At 35.3% G+C, this 15,793-nt stretch overlaps 1 pseudogene; it reads right to left on the bottom strand.

Moving 5' to 3' along the window:
* Positions 1–528: 528 nt before the first annotated feature.
* On the bottom strand, positions 529–1,168 carry LOC102468558 (prefoldin subunit 4-like; annotated as a pseudogene).
* Positions 1,169–15,793: the final 14,625 nt, after the last annotated feature.

The following is a 15,793-nucleotide window of genomic DNA, read 5'->3' as shown; positions in this document are numbered from 1 at the left end:
TTTTACTCCCTTTCCCTCTCTTTCTGTCTTTCTCTGGTGAGTGCACATAGCCTATTGAAGAATAGAATAAAAATAAATAAAATTAAATAAAAATAACTAAAGTTTAAAATTGCAGACATTTATAAGAGGAAATGTTTACTTTGTGATAGATGTTGAATTTCATTATAAATTACATATTTCATTATAGATACATTTTATACTTTTATATATTAATATATAATACTTAATATATAATTAATATATATTCAATATATATAACATATAATTTTCTTTTTGTTTTGCTTAACTGCTTTTAATAACACAACATAAAGCTCCTAGACTTGATATAATTGTTATGCAAAATACATAGATGAATACCATCTTTGTTTAAAAATATAAAATTAATAAGCAAGACATGAAAATAGGCAAGTTTCCATTAAATAAATGAAAATTTTTTTAAAAAGAAAGTTTTCCTTTCCATCTCATTTAAATAAGGGAAATTATCATTTTAAACAATATTCAAGTTTATTAAACAAATTTTAAAAAGTCTTATAAAATGTTTAACTTTCATCAGCTTCAAGGTTTATGTTGCTTCCAAATTTTGCATACAACTGAACTTTCAAATCTGCTAACACCCGCTGAACCGTCTCCACTCTCTCTGGATTCTAAGACATCGATTTCTTCTTCCAAATTTTGCTTCTTCTAGCATTTCTTGTGTTTCTTCTTGAGAATGGTCGATGAAAATGTCACCAATTTGATGATGTTTCATTACGCAGTCATCATCTGTACGCATGATGTCATCACAAGCATCTTCTAAATGTGGGATTTGTTTTTTTTTTACTTCTATTTCTTCTTCTAGCTCTGTGATTCTACTCGTATTCCATGCAAATTTGTGTATCTTTTGTTGACCTTCAAAAGTGACATTGCAGTAAAACATTTCCTCTTATAAATGTCTGCAATTTTAAACTTTAGTTATTTTTATTTAATTTTATTTATTTTTATTCTATTCTTCAATAGGGTATGTGCACTCACCAGAGAAAGACAGAAAGAGAGGGAAAGGGAGTAAAAGTAAGAAAACAAGCTGGCAGTTCCAGGACTCAAACCTTGGTCAGACATGTGAGAGTCTAGCACCTTAAACACTAGGCCACTTATTCTCTTCTGCAGTCGCCTTCTTCATGGTGGCCGCCATCTTGGAACTGGATTCTATAACATATAATTTTCTAATTTCATCAGCTGAATCATATTCCATGTTATATGCAATAGATAAGGAAATCTTACATAATATGTTCAAGGGGACAAATAATTGTACAATACTTTCATATTTTAAAGTAGATACTGCTGCACGTGTAGCAATATATGTATATATAGGTATGCGTGTATTTGTGTGTGTGAATTTATCACAATTTCAGTGTAGACAACAAGATGAAAACATATAATATATATATATATATATTGAAAATATATAACATATGTGTGTGCTCACTGGAGAGAGACAGAGAGAAAAACAAAAATGAGAAATCATCCTTCCAGGGAAATGGCTAAGCTATAATTCAGGACTCAAACTGTGCAGTCAGCCATGTAGGATCTAGCACCTTAACCACCTGCTGGCACATCATACTCTTAAAACATCTTGCTCTGTGTCTTATTTGGTGGAGCCCCCACCCACCTCAGAGAGCATGTGTGCTCGATGGGAAGAAATGGAGTGGGATAGTGACAAAGCACCCACAAGGAGCATTATCATGCCATGATCCCTTCTTCTCTTTGTCTTCCTCCTTGTGAGATTTTGGGCATGCATGCCCATATTCCTAGCATATTTCTCAAGCTGTTGGGCATGGAACTCAACCACACAGTTGGCCATGTGGGATCTAGTCGTCTTAACTACAGGATACAGGCTGGCCCAAGTTAGCTTCTCAGGTAAAGTCATGTCAGTACAGGGCCATCCAAAACAAGTGAAAGATATTGTTTGACAAGATTAAATTAATTATGGGACCAGCAGTTAGTGTAATGGCTATGTCGCTGGACTCCCATGTAGTCAACCATGGTTTGAGTCCTGGACCCGGTGGCTTAAACTCATGCCAGGCGTGTGTGCATGTGTGCCCAAGATCCTGAGAGTAGAATGGAGGAGAAGGGATTGCGGCATGGCCATCCCCCCTGTGGGGTGATTTCTCGCTTTCTATCTCTCTGTCTCTCTGTCTTTCCAGCGAGCGCACATGCCCTATAGCAAAAAAAAAACAAAAACAAAAAAATAGATTAAATTAATTATGATGATAGACTGAATTAATTTCTCAATCTAAATCTTTTTGAATATTTTCTTTTAATAACCTACAAGTATAATTTAACTTTCAAAATTTTTTGTATCATAAAGAAAATGTAGATTATAGATTTTATAGATTTTAAATACACTACCCTAGGAAGATGTTTTCTAAATTTACCTTAGAATATATGGGCCTGTCTCACAAAAACGTATTGTGAATAATCCAAAATTGCAGGCTATATGTTTATTACTTAAAAAAAAAATTGACTAAATGGTGTGTGTGCTCATTGAAGAGAGAGAGAGAGAGAGAGAGAGCCAAAGAAAGAAAATGAGAAGCACCTGTTTCCCTCATAGGGGCTGACCATGTCACAATCTCTCTGTTTTTCTCTGGGATTTTGGGCATGATGCACATGCCCAGTGTGTTTTTCAAGCTGCCGACTTGAACCATGCAGTTGGCCATGTGGGATCTGGCTGCCTTAACCACACACCACCTGTTTAGCCCCCTTTATTAAATTTATTTTCCTCCCATAAATATAAGAATATTAAGTGTTCTTTGGTTTCTTTGATTTAATTTCCAAAATTAGATTAATTCCTATTTTTAAATTTAGTATTTGAAAAACATCAAAACTTCATATATGACCATGACTTAAGTCTGACTGCATTAAATATTCTGTAATCACTTAATGTAGTTTTCTAATGAAACCATGGCATACTGAATAGACAGTTTATAAAAGAAGTAATTTTAGGCTTTAGCAAAAGCCATTTAATCACAGAAAAATGTACAAAAGATACAAAGCATGTACAAAAAAATGGTTAAAAGACCCACATATACTTCATGGTCACATGCAAATTTTAAAGCTTCCAAATATTTTGAAGTTTAGAAACTCTTCTTTAGGGAATTAACTTAATTTCAAATTTAAGGCATGAAAGTAATATTCAAGTATAAGAATTATGAAAACTTCACCAAAAATTCAGCTTGTTCCTGAAATGCTTGCTTTTTGTTGAAAAGTTTTCATCATTCTTGTTGTTAAAATACATTTCACTCATTATATTTAAAGCTCTTTTTAAAAAAATATCCTATAGGAAGTGTGTGTTCACCATGCTTTGCTGTCTACATTGAAACTGTAATAAATTCACACACACAAGTACACACAGACCTACATATACATATATTGCTGTACCTACAGCGGCATTTACTTCAAAATACAGAAGTACTGTGCAGTTGTCTCCTTGAATGTATTATATAAGGTTTCTTTATATAGCATATATAGCACAGAGTGTGATTCAACTGATGAAGACAGAACGATGAACAGAAAGGAGACAGAAAGGAAGCAAAAAGTACCCCTTAATGTGGCATGGTCACACCACAATCCTTCTCCTCCATTTCTCCATCCTGTCAACATTTTGGCACACATGTATATATATATAAGCCACTGAGAGTCCCCTAGTGGTAAGCCATGCGGGATATGGTGGCCTTAACTGCTGGGCCAGAAGGCTGGCCCAGAGTTAAAGCTTATATTAAAAAAAATAATACATAGGGAACCAGCAGTTAGCGTAATGGCTATGTCACTGGATTCCCACATAGTCGACCACGGTTTGCGTCCCAGACCTGGTAGCTTAAAACTCATGCCAGGCGTGTGTGCGTGCATGCCCAAGATCGCGTGAGGAGAATGGAGGAGAAGGGATTGCGGCGTGGCCATCCCCTCTGGGGGGTGATTTCTCGCTTTCTGTCTCTATGTCTCTCTCTGTCTGAATGGCGAGCACACGCGCCCTATAGTGAAAAACCTCTCCCCCCCAAAAAAATAATACATAATAAATAAAATTTATTTCCAGTATTTTGTCTTATTACTATTTCAAATAATACTTTTCTACAGTCTATTATATTTGTAAGATAACTGAATCTAATTCTCATTTTCTTTATATGATTTTTATTAGTCTTATTTTAATTAAATTTTTTTTTTATTGACTAGAATGATGTATCCAATATGTCAAAAAGTCACCAAGGTAATGAAAGTATACACAACAAATGAATGATGTATCCAATATGTCAAAAAGTCACCAAGGTAATGAAAGTATAAATACCACAACAAATAGTTAATAAAAGACAGAAATAAAAAGCAAACCCTTGCTAATAACGTGAATTAAAATGGAAAGTAATATTTTAACAATTATCTGACAACCTTTATGGAATTTGAAAAGTTTAATAAAATACCAAGTTTCAGCAATCCTATGAAAAGGCAGTTAATTAGCCAAAGCAAGAAAGAAACTCAAGGTATTTAGAGTCGATTATTGACTAGTAGCCTGCCTATCACTACCCAGAGAAAAATACTATTTTTCATCTTGTTGTCTATATCGAAATTGCAATAAATTCACACACATAGCTACATATACATATATTGCTGTTCATACAGCAGCATTTACTTCAAAATACAGAAGTATTGCACAATCAATTGTCTCCTCGAATATATTATATAAGGTTTCTTTATATAGTCTATATAGCACAGAGTGTGATTCAACTGATGAAGTTAGAAAATCCTGCCACTGCCAGTGTTCAAAGCACCATTTCTGAGAAAATGGAATAGGCTCTCCCTTTAATCATGAATTTCAAAGATCTCGGCAACTCTATCAGGACTTTTCTTCAGGGGCAAAATAATTATAATAATTCTTTCCGACTAAATCTGTTTATCGACATTTTTTTAAATGTATCTAGTGTGAATCATAAGTGAAGTCACTTTGGTGAGTGCTTTATTGTAGAATACTAAATGTTTTAGTTGCAATTCTTGACTTTCCAATGAAACTGAACTCAGTGTTTATTCTCATGAAAATACCATTATGGATTCTTGTTGCTGCAAATAATGCTTCATGTTATTTTACAAACCATTCTTCAAAAGAATATATCCTTTCCATTTATCTACAGTGATTTTTAAAAGACAGTCAATCTAATTTTTTTGATATAATTTGAAAGATAGAATAATCAGATTGATTCAAACCTAACCTTCAATTCTAAGCAAGTCAAATGTAATCCACTCTTCAAATGAAAACATAAGTTGAATTATGTGGGATATTTCTCTTTAAGTTGATATTTTAGTACACATTGCAATGACCTTAAAACCATTCTTTGAAATTGCTAGGCTGGGTCACCAACCAGTATGTTACACACACAAATGAATGCTGCCAAACACACTGTTGGACCTTTATTTTTTTCTATGATATATACATACAGCTTGAAACAACTTATTTGGTTAGACAAAAAGATATTATTAATTATGACTTCGTCACATGGGGGGCGGGGGAGGGATCTGCCAGTTTGCTCTTCAAGCTATTTATAGTATCAATTCACAGGAGGGGTCTTTGCCTAGAACAAACTCTCCTAAGAGAAAGGCATTCAAATCTGAATGATCTGCAAAGTATCCTGAAATGCTAAGTGTATCCCAAGACCTTGAATATGTCTGCTCTAGGCAAGGAAGCCCTTTATATACTTTGGAAGTTTTACTCAAAAAATCCATGTAGGGCACTTCAGATTAGATAATACGATTACTTTAATTTTTAAAATATTCGTATGACATTAATATTCTATGAATTGCCCCAAAAGACATCTACCAAAATGTAGAGATAATTTATGATAGAGTGATTTTTTCTCTTTTCAACATATAAGTATCCTTAACAATGGCTGTAACGGGAACCAGCAGTTAGCGTAATGGCTATGTTGCTGGACTCCAACGTAGTCGACCGCGGTTCGTGTCCCGGACCCAGTGGCTTAAAACTCACGCCGGGTGCGTGTGCGTGCATGCCCAGGATCCCGAGAGGAGAATGGAGGAGAAGGGATTGCGGCGTGACCATCCCCCCTGGGGGGTGATTTCTCGCTTTCTGTCTCTATGTCTCTCTCTGTCTGTCTGGCGAGCGCACGCGCCCTACAGTGAAAATCTCTCCAAAAAAAAAAAAAAAAAGAATGGCTGTAACCAGATATTAATATCAAAATTCTATTCTTTCTGGGACCAGCAATTAGTGTAATGGCTATGTTGCTGAACTCCTGGACCTGGTGGTTTAAACTCACGCTGGGCCCATGTGCATGTGTGCCCAAGATCACCAGAGGAGAATGGAGGAGAAGGGATTGTGGCATGGCTATCCCCCCAGGGGATGATTTCTCACTTTCTATCTCTCTATCTCCCAAAACATCAATAAATAAAATAAAATTCTATTTTTTTCTGTTGCTCTGCATGTTGTTTTATCATTCAATATCCAGAGGCAATTTTTAGTATTAATGTACCCATCCCCGTATTCCCAGAAACTTATCTCAAAAACACTAAAATAATTACTAAGTGTCCCATGCCAAATGAGAAATAAAACTGTCTCTCATATAGAAGCAGAACTTTAGGAAAGATTGCAAATACTTTGAAACGTTAAGTTTAAACAACAGTAATTTATCCGAAAAATACTCTCAGTTAATTTATCGGAAAAATACTCTCATCAAGCTTGTGTATTACATCTTATTGATGACAGGGAGTTTTACTTCAAACAAATCACCTGATGAGATGGGAAACCTGTAAACTTGATATTTTAGATGTAATGGTTTATTCTTAATGCATGAAGCTAAGTAAATAAAATAAAGGAACTTGTGATGCGCATCAATGGTGTTCACTAGAATAATAGTTTAACTGTCAAATGTAAACTACTGAAAGCAAATTTCTGGCAGGGAAATTTACTGAACATTTGTCAATTATTGAAGCAACATCAAATGTACAACCCTAAGAATAAGTAGCAAAATAAAAGAGTATGTAATACTGTTGAAGAATGTGAGATGATTGTGTAATCTTCTTGAATGTTCTTTCTCTCCTACCTTTTTATAACTGTCAGCTTTCCAATCAAATTTTCTAACCAAAAAATGTTTGGGTTTCAAACTTCAATGGCACTTAATATTTTTGTTCACAGGAATATGGTAATTTTGCTAACCCCTAAGAAAAGTCTCCATTTTCACAATCCATAAGGTATTTAAAGAAGATGATAGTAAATTTATTCTACTCTTGCCATGTTTCTTATTTATGGCATCCTTGGCTATGTACATTGAGAAGATCAAGAAGATAGGTATTGCAAAATTTGGGGTCTCAGTTCTAATCAATAACCAACTTTTTTCTTTTTAACAGGAAAGAATACCTGACTTTTAGGATGGCCATGTGGAAAGATGATTCTTCTATTTTTTTTTTTTTGAGAAAAAAAAAACATTGAATTCAAATTAGTTTTTCTTCTTTATATATAGATACATATTTTTAATGCTAGAGAGTGCACACATGAGAAAGGGACGAGCCAACACTTAATGGGGCCTCATCATATTTATCATCCAGTTCTTCTGCTGAGCACATTTGCATGCATGTGGCCTGAAACCCACCTGTAGCCTATGGGACTGGAACTCCAACCAGGTTTGGCCATGTGAGATCCAGCTTCCCCTGAATAATGCCTAATCATTGCAGCATTGGACTGGCCCCAAATAAGTTTCAAATGCAACTCTTCTTTGACTTAGTCTCTGTATAACAACCAACTACTCTGGTCTTGTCGTTAATAATTATTACTATTATGTTAACCCTAAGATAATCTATTACTTACTGACACTACCACTGAAAACCTCAAGAAAAAAAAATGAAAACACACTAGTAGACAAATTTATGATTGGCTCCATAATTCATTATGATTGAATACCTTTCCAATATTTATGATTCATATAATATTTGTTAGAGAGATTAACTACATAATTATCCTGTGTCAATTAGGTATTTATGATTTATATATAAATTTGTTAGAAGGATTAGCTATGTAATTATCTTGTATTAGCTGGATGACTACATTTTAGATACTATTCTCATTGAATTTTAAAGTAGCTTACAAACATGGATTGTATTCAAATACTAGTTATGCCATCTTTGGCAAGTAATCAATCATTGTTATTCTCAGGTTTTCATCTGTAGAATGGAAATAATCCTAGTACCTTCTTATGAGGCTTAAGTAGATCAATATATATACCCTCGTTGGTTCCTTTTTCATTATACGAATAAGAAATTCATTTTCTCTGCTAATAAGAAAGATGGTAACAAATCACTTATCTAGAAATTATAGAAGGTACCAGGTTGGTTGGTGGCACAGACCCCATAAGCCTGACTGCACAGTCGGAGTCTGAGACTCCAGTTTGAAAAATATACTGGGTGTGTTTGAGTGCATGTTTAAAATGCCGACAGCAAGGAGAAATGGAGGAGAAAGAATTGCCGTGCGACCATACCCCCAGGGAGCGTGCGTTCTCACTTTCCCTCTCTTTCTCTGTTTCTCTCTGTAGACTGCATGTGCCTCTTATCCAGTTTTTTTTTTAAAAAAGAAATAATCTGGGTCGATATAATAAAGAGACATGTTTAAATCTCATTGCAAATGTGTTACCTTCAGTTTGATTGGTTGTTTATTTGTATGTTTGTATCTTTTAATTTAATTTAAACCTGGGAAATCAGTATGTTTATTGTATTAACAAATCTGAAACTTCTTTAGGAATAATAAGACACAAATTATTTCAAATTGTCTATTGTTTGTGAAAAGATAATTTTCTCATTACTTTTCACAGAATGAAGACAAGATTTATCTTCAGCCTCAACATGAAATAGAAATACTATACAGGACTTCGAAAATAATGTATAATAATGTCAAATTGATTTTGTTGCTGGGCAACTCTTGTCTGGAATCTTGCTTTGCTGGTTACATTTTACTCTTAATTCTTCAGGTTATTTTAGGGCTGTCTTCCTAGGATAAGTGGCTTTTAGAGTTAGTGACAGATTGCTGCAGATGGAGAGGCAAATTACTGCCACACTGTTGTTATCTCTTAATTGACCAGTAATAGGGGCTGTAGCATAGTGTTCCGAGACACATGGCTCCTCCTGTGACCAGAATCCAGTTAGCAGTTGCGGCAGTGCCTGTCCATAGAAAATATCCAATTAACTTTTTCCATTCGATATCAGTCGTAAATCCCCTCTTCTGCTGGAACACTTTTGTTTTAGTCAGTCTTGGCAATGTTGGAGAAAAGGGGGTTGATGCAGAAAGAACAGGAAAAAAAAAAAAATCTGAGAAGCCTCCATCCCTGCTGAGACTGAGCCCAGCACTTCAAGGCACCCAAGCTGTGTGGCGTTATTTGCTTTCCATTCTGCACAATGGCTCAGGTTTCTTTCCACACTTACAAAGCAAATAAAATTACTATTGGTTCTCCCGTGCAGTTGTGAGGCTAAACTCGTGGAAATGATAATCTTGCTAAGGCTCAGTCGCTTTCTCTGCCTTTAGGCAGAATCTCTTATCAATTTCTGAGACTTTATTCCTCGGGCCCACAAAAAGGAGAATTTTTATTAAATTAGTTAAAAGGTTCTTCTCTGAGAGCTCTAGGAATATGGTTTTAAATTTCACATTCATGAAACTTTCATCTATTTTTCCGAGGCAGGGCTGTAGTGATGGCTTACACACATCCAGACCTGAGCACCTGCACGCTCGGTGGACCTGTTCTGAACTTTGTCAGCCGTCTGCAATCAATGCAACGGGTAATATTTAAATGGACAATTAAAAGCTAACAATGAATTTTCTGTATGTACGATATATGTCAAAGAGGGGCAGAAGTGGATTTACACAATGATGCAACTCAAAGCTATTTCTCTTCTAGAAGAACACCCACAGTTTGCCCTAAGTCTCTAACATCCACTCATGGGGTAAAGGATCTCATTCTGGAACACGAAAAGCTATTTGTAGTATGGCAGTGCACTTATTAGAAACTAGACACCATTTTATAGAAATGGCGAGCAAAGTTGATTTGTTTTACACGTTTTATGACTGAGCTCCCATGAAAAATAATTATTTATATTGTATTCTTTACTTTTATTTAGTCATTAGTTCAGTATGAAGAATATTCAGTTACTTTGAAAAAACATACTATTACATATCATTTGGAAGAACACCACCATTCCCAAAATCATCTAATGTAGTGTCCTCTATATTTTTCGTAATGATACTAAATACCACATAGATATAATTAACATTGTAGTAACTATTTTAAAGTAACATGCTAACATTGAAAAGCAGTACAGTGGTCTCTGACAGCCGGGAGCGGTCCTGATAAAATCAGCTGCATTTTGATGTTACCATGATCTGGCCTGGCACTCACGGCAAGTTCTGGATGTTTCCCTCCTGCGCGGAAGCAATTTCCAAAGCTAAAACAACCCACGAGGTCACGATGACCATTATGATGGAGCAAAACATTAGCAAGACCACTGCATAATCATAGCTGAACACAGAGAAATAAAGTGAGCATTGTCAAGCCACAAAATGACAGATAAGTCCCTCCCTACTTAATATAAGTGACTGTTCCTTCTTTATAAATTACACCTTTACCTTGTTAAGTCTTTCCTGCCAAAGGATAAGATCGTAAAAACCCCCAATCATAGATTCACCACAATTATTGATTATATACAGTGTAGAGAGCAAAGCCTGACTTTCTTGAACTTTCCTTCAAATCTCATAATAATCCATTTCCAAAAGTCTTTGTTGTTTACAGTGGCCTATGTTCTCCCTCGCTGCAACAAATCATTAACCTAAATGATTAAACTGAGTGTGCTTTAGCTGGTCTCTGTCTGAAAGTCACCGAAGCGTTAGTATTAGAACATGATATGTCTGTGACATTGTAACCTTCACCTGCTCACATATAGAAACCTAGTATTAAAACTACAAAAGAATAAATTCGGTCAGACATTAGTTTTTTGAAAAAAAAAAAAAACCATGATCTTTGTCAATAGATTATGGGATTAATTCAAATGGCTTCATGAGTATTTTAAATTGATTCTATATTTTTTTTTTTCCTTTTTTTTTTTTTTTTTTTTTTTTCTTGGAGAGGTTTTTGCTATAGGGAGCATGTGCTCACCAGAAACACAGAGACAGAAAGCGAGAAATCACCCTCCGGGGGGGATGGTCACACCACAATCCCTTCTCCTCCATTCTCCTCTCGGGATCTTGGGCACGCATGCACATACGCCCATCTTGAGTTTAAGCCACCGGGTCCGGGACGCGAACCATGGTCAACTGTATGTCCAGTGACATACAGTTATGCCCACTGCTGGTCCCTTGATTCTATATTTTGTAAACAAGGTTGGGTTGTGAACTAAGTGTATAGTTTAGAGAGAACTTTCCCACAAAGAGCATCATTTTACTCAGGTAAGAAGAACAAATCTCGGAAGCCTTACACTTAAAGGTGCATATTGTTCACATAGGAAGAAAGACTAAAGAAACAGAGCAGGTCACAGAAGAATCGGAGTGTAAGTTCGGGATTCTAAGTTTGTTGCAACACAAATATGAGCTTTCTGCACTGCTCTTACCCTCTTAATTAAATATAAACTGTAAAATGCTTAAAAATAATGGAAAACTGTAACATTCTACTACACTATTTATGATAGATGTTTTTAATTTGCCATAGGGTAGTTATGCTTACCAGAGAGAGACGGAGAGATGGAGATGGAGAGATGGAGAAGGAAAATGAAAAAGCACCTCTCCTTGCGGGATGCTATTGCCACAATCCATTCTTCCCACATGTGCTTGGGGTGTATTTTAAGCTTCTGGGTCCAGGACTTGAATTGTGTAGTTGGCCATGTGGGATCCAGCTGCTTTAGTCACCATGACTCTGGCTGACCCTAATACAGTTTTTTGTTTGTTTGTGTTTTTAGCTTAAATATACATAGTAAAGGGGCCAGCAGGTGGTATCGTGGTTATGGCATAACCACTGGCAATTGGTTATGGACTCCCACCTGGCTGACTGCAATTTGAGTCCCGCACCTGGTAGCTTGAAAATCATGCTGGACGCATGTGTATGCATGTCCAAAATCCCAGGAGGAGAATGGAGGAGAAAGGATTGTGGAGTGCCTATTACCCTTGGGGGGATGATTTCTCACTTTCCATATATATATATACACACACACACATAGAGAAACACACACTTATCTATACACATGCACATTTATATAGTACAAATATACACAAATGAAAAATAAATATACTTAAGAATTGAATTTAAAGAAGATTAGAAATCAGTTTGATGATTTGTACTTAGTGAGGAACAAATATGAAATAACTAAGGGATTAAAGAATAATTTTCAGCTTTGGTTATTTCATTTAAATCAATTCCCATTTTATGATTGAATGAAGAAATAAAATATGAAAGCATAAATTATTTCCATAATTTTTTTTTATAATTATGGAATTAAATGCTCAACAAATCCATATTTTACCTTCAAAACCCACATTTATTTGTCCATGGACTATACAAGAAAAATGTTTGGACAAATTGCACTAATGTCTAAGTAGCTCAAAGTAGCTCTTTACAAGAAAGTATAAAACTCCTCAACGAGTTAAACTAATTTAAAAAATTTATTTTTCTCGGGACCAGCAGTTAACGTAATAGCTATGTTGTGTGTGTGCCCAAGATCCTGAGAGGAGAATGGAGGGGAAGGGATTGCCGCATGGCCATCTCCTCTGGGGGGGTGATTTCTCGCTTTCTGTCTCTATGTCTCTCTCTGTCTGTCTGGCGAGCGCATGCACCCTATAGCAAAAACCTCACCCTATAGCAAATATATATATATATTTTTTTTTTCTCCAAATAGCACAGAGTGAGTTGTTAAGGAAAGTCAAGCTATTGGATTTGTATGTATTTTTGAAATTTATTTTCATAGTTAGTTTCTGGGCCTTTCAGTTGTAAACAGCTTTCATGAATTAGCTTTAGTAAAAATTAGTAAGTGCTAAAGAATAAGGATTATTTTCTCTCTCTAGGAAAGTAAACCTCATAATTATTATTATTTTTTTTTACTTTACATAGACAATATTGTGTTTACAGAAAATAAAAGTAACTCATCAAATCCATAGCAGTTCTGTCTCACAACTGAACATTTCCGTGTAGATAAAACCTAAAACAATGAAAAGTATTTAGACACACAGCTGATAACATTAATAGGTCAGTGCATTCACTAAACTCTTCATTTTGCTGGCATTTTTGTAAACCTGGCAGGAACATTTACTATGTGATGGGTACTTCATTAACATTTTTTAGTATGACTGGCAGGGTTTAGAGTCTACTCTTGTAAGATGAGCAGCTGAAGATAAGATGTTGCTTCAGAGGAAGTCGGGATTTTGCAGTTGTTTTCAATGAGCAGGAGCCATTAAAAGAGAAATGTCTGAAAATAAAATATGAGAGGCTCCAAACAGATGAGCTGAATAAACTGCATTATTGATTTCTTAAAGCTTTTTTTATTATCATTTTGGTCAGTTCATATGGTATTCTGAAACTCTGTTTTTGCTAATACTATAAAAATTCACTTCAAGAGTATGATAGAAAGTCAGTAATACTTTAAGACTTTTATCACATTAGTAACTTTCTTATGATATTAGAAATTCAATAAAGGACAGAAAAGTCACTGATCCTATAGCTAAATTGCTAATATAATGCAGCACTTACCACGATGACATGAAATATGCATTTTACTCTGATGCTTTAAAGCTTTCAATTTTTCTTTTCTAGTCCTTTGAGAGACCTTTCTTTTGGTGTATTTTTTTAACAATAAATATACAATCGTGTAAAAGTTCACAAATTGTAAAACAGCAGGACATTGATTCTTCTAAAGAGGAGAAAAAGGTCATCTAGGAACTAATCGTACTTCTGGGCTCATCTAGCAGAGAACTAATGTTGCCCCGGAATGTTTAAAAAGATGGGAAAAGGAAACTAGCAATATGTTGTCAACTAAAGATGTGACAAGATCCTTTCAAAGACAGAAAGTATCTACTAATCAAACTCAAGCGGAGTGTTTGGAAAATAACGTAAAGGCTTAATATCACAGAGTTAATGCTGTGAACATACACTACACGTCTCTGGGCTATGTTTATTAGAAAACTGGGCTTCTAATTCAGAAATTCTTCATGGAGTTATCATTGAGATTCTTCCCATTACTATTAAAGCAACATGTTATTTAGTGACTCACCAATGCCAAGCTGTGCACAAGAAAGTGACCCGTGAAAATAAGCTGTCCTTTCACTATATATTTTCAGTAACCAGAACTATCAATGTGCAGAATGTCATGTTTATTCATGTACCCTTCAGTCGTCAAATGTCTTTGGAGAGCTGACTGTGCAACTATGACTACACAAACTATGCACATTTCAATGAACTCGGGATACGGTGTTGAACAAGAAAATTTTTAAAAATGAGATATGTAAAATATAATAAATTATTTTACAGAAGAACTAGGAAATCAATGTAAAAACATAGATTGATAGCAAGTGGTAAGTTTGGTAGAAAGGTTCAGGGAAGAGGTCTTTCAAAAGTGACATCTGGATGGAAATTTGAAACATGAGGAAAAACCACTTATGAAACTTTGAAATTATGTGTTTGTGTGTGTGAGTGTGTCTACAGGAATACATAACATATAATGATGCATAATGAGGTTTAGATATATTTCTAGTTTTAAAATGAGTTAAATCCAGGGCTAGCAGGTGATGGGGTGGGTATGGTGCTGGACTCTCACCTGATCTACTGAGGTTCAAGTCCCATACTCAGCAATTTGAAGCTCATACCAGGTGAATGTATGTGCATGCCCCAAATTCCAAGAAGAGAATCGAGGAGAGAGGATTGTTACATGCCCATCCCCCATGGTCAGCGATTTATCAATTTCTATCTCTGTTCCTCTGGCGAGCACATGAACCCTAGAGCAAAAAATCTCTCTCTCTCTCTCTCTCTCTCTCTCAAAAAAGGAATTTAATCCACATGTTTATCTGAGCCCTTTTTTTATGGAACTTTTCTTTTTATTTATTATTCTTTTTTGTTGTCAAATGTTACATGCCCATCCCCCATGGTCAGCGATTTATCAATTTCTATCTCTGTTCCTCTGGCGAGCACATGAACCCTAGAGCAAAAAATCTCTCTCTCTCTCTCTCTCTCTCTCTCAAAAAAGGAATTTAATCCACATGTTTATCTGAGCCCTTTTTTTATGGAACTTTTCTTTTTATTTATTATTCTTTTTTGTTGTCAAAGAACACACACCCTCACCAGAGACAGAATGGAAAAATACATCACCTCCCAGTAGTATATAATCAACCCACAATAATTCACTTTCTTCTGCTTCTCCAACCCATCAGAAATTTGGCTTGATGTTTCTAAAGTCATTGAGGCTGGGATTTGAACCACAGTCCATGTGGGATACAGTTCCCAACACATAGTACTTAAATACTGTGCTATGGGAACAACTTTGGATCTCTTTTAATATAACAGAAGAGATCAAAAATACAGAACAACAAGAAAAATTACTTCCTACATCATAAATACTTAAGAAAAAACTACTAGTGAGAAGTAACCTGATTAATACACAAAGGCAGACACAGAAAAGAGTAGACGTTGTATTTATTTTTATTATTTATTTATTGTTTTATTTATTTATTTTTTTTTTTTTTTTTCTATAGGGAGCATGTGCTCACTGAAGAGACAGAGAACAGAAAGCAAGAAATCACGCCCCTCCCCAGGGCAAT

The sequence above is a fragment of the Tupaia chinensis genome, unplaced genomic scaffold, assembly GCF_000334495.1.
Source record: "Tupaia chinensis unplaced genomic scaffold, TupChi_1.0 Scaffold000155_1, whole genome shotgun sequence".
In the NCBI taxonomy this organism is placed as follows: domain Eukaryota; kingdom Metazoa; phylum Chordata; class Mammalia; order Scandentia; family Tupaiidae; genus Tupaia; species Tupaia belangeri.
The sequence above is the reverse complement of the archived record's forward strand: the minus strand, read 5'-3'. Positions and strand labels throughout refer to the sequence as shown.